Here is a 2,500-nt window from a genome sequence, read left to right on the forward strand (position 1 = left end):
GAGAGAGAAATAAAGATAGAGTTAAAGGCTTAAAGAGAGATTAATAGAAAGGGGGAATGAGAGAGAGAAATACTGTGAAGAGAGAGAGAGAGAGAGATACAGAGAAGAAAATGTTTGTGTCCTAGAATGTGATTTGATAATTTGCTTTTTCTACTTTTATGATTTATGATTATGAGTGAGAATTATGAGAATTTATTGCCTGGTATGCTTGTATTGTGTAGGCTAATGTTCCAGTATTTTAATTAAAACATCGACCGCCTTCTTAATGTTGCCAGATGTACAATAATTATCCTCCAAATACGCTCATTTTGAGCATTTGGTACGATACTTCGCCATTCCCAATCTGGCAACACTGAGCACCTTGCCGCCTCCACTAGTTGCATTGTTTACAACAGCACATGACATCTGCATGTGAAAAAGATGTCAAAACTTCGTCGTGGGCGAGGGGGCGGGGTCATCTGCATGTGAAAAAGATGTCAAAACTTCGTCGTGGGGGAGGGGGCAGGTCATCTGCATGTGAAAAATATGTCAAAACTTCGTCGTGGGGGAGGGGGCGGGTCATCTGCATGTGAAAAAGATGTCAAAACTTCGTCGTGGGGGAGGGGGCGGGGTCATCTGCATGTGAAAAATATGTCAAAACGGCATGCTATAGCCTACACTACCCCGCCCCCTTCCCCGCAACGAAGTGTCCTCTTTTCCACAAACTCAAATCTGGTCACCCTAGATTTACAGATTTTCTTTCCTTTTCCTCTTTACTGCTCCTGACTCTGGTTGCCTTTCCCACCACATCTTTCATGTTCCCTGTTCCCTGTTAAGGCACAAACAAAAAACAGAGAGAGAATGGGACACCACAATCCTTCATGTTATTATTTCTGTAAAACATGCAGTATAGCGTATATGTCTTAAGTCATTTAATGTATACGTCTAAAGTCATTTAATGTACTATACGTCTATATACGTTTAATGGTGTAGTAGTGAAAAGCAGATGACAGCTGATTCAATTGCAATTGAACATTCTGTTTCTATAACCTGTAGCAGTAATGATTTTATGACCTTTGTCAATAACAAAATCTTAATAAGATAAAAAATGTACAATCTCTCCCTCCATGGCCCTTTCAGGATGCACTGGTGTACTCCTAGAATGCTTCACACCTTCACACATTAACCTCCCTGAACTCACTTCCCTGATCTTCCCTGCATTCGACACTACATATCGTGATACTTTGTTGGTATCAAAGGCTATGCCCTATCCTGGTTTAGGTCTTATCTTTCCGACCGCAATGCTGTTCAGTCCAGATGTAGCAACAACTCAATAAAGAGCCTCCAACTTATACAGAACACTGCTGACTTACCAGAATAAAAAAAAAAATATGAACATATCTCACCTGTACTTATTCCTTGGCACTGTCAAAAATTGAACTGATTTCAAAGTACTAACAGTTCTAATAAACAAAGCTCTAAACGGCCAAGCAATTACCTCAAATAACTAGTTGTTCCCTACTGCCCACCAAGAACACTTAGTTCCTGGGGAATGCAGGTCTCCTTGTAATTCCAAGAATATCAAAAAGCCTAATAGAAGGCAGAACCTTCTGCTATGGAGTCCCCCTCCTGTGGAATAATCTTCCTGCCTCTATCTGAGAAGCGGACACCCTTTCCCTCTTTATATCTAGACTAAAGACATTCCTCTTTAGTGCATCCTATAGTCATGAATAATACATCAAAAGCCCGGCACCTGTCGCAACATACTTCATACTTCTTGTCTGCCATGTTGTTGTGTTTAACCGCAGTGGGCTACAGACAGCCCATGTTGTACTGTGTAGAAGGGCGTATACGGATCCTGGGCACAGCATGCGGCACGTGTTGCGGCTGTCGCCAGCCAGTTGTGCACTGTTGTTGTATCCTGCCACCCTTGCTACTATTTCATAACTAAAATGTGCGTGCACCATGTCAGCCAACCATAACTGAACATAACTCATCAACACTAAATATAAACAAAATCACCATACACCATGTCATGCAGCCTCTCCCTCTCCCTCTTCGTATCCTTCTATATCATATAATGCTACGGCATCAATACTGATAAAGTGGCCATATTACCTACTGTTAATTGTTTACCTACCTTTATCTATTTTATCTGTTCATGAAATTGATGTTTACAAAGAAAATGTTGTCTCTCTTATAGTGTGACCTTTGCACACAAATGCCGATGGTCGATGGCTTGTTCCTCCATATATATTAAGTACATATACGCATATTAGGCAGCCGAGCTCTGCCCACTCACTTTGTCTCTTTCTTCCCCTCCTTGTCTAGACTGACCCCACTGTGGGATGCTGCTGTAGTCTCTCCACCTGATCTACACACACACACACACACACACACCCTCCTTGTCTAGACTGACCCCACTGTGGGATGCTGCTATAGTCTCTCTACCTGATCTACTTGCAGAAACCATCGGCCTAAACCTGCCCACCCCCACCACACCATCATGCATTAATTCCAC

The sequence above is a fragment of the Clupea harengus genome, chromosome 9 (assembly GCF_900700415.2).
Source record: "Clupea harengus chromosome 9, Ch_v2.0.2, whole genome shotgun sequence".
NCBI classification, from domain to species: Eukaryota; Metazoa; Chordata; class Actinopteri; order Clupeiformes; family Clupeidae; genus Clupea; species Clupea harengus.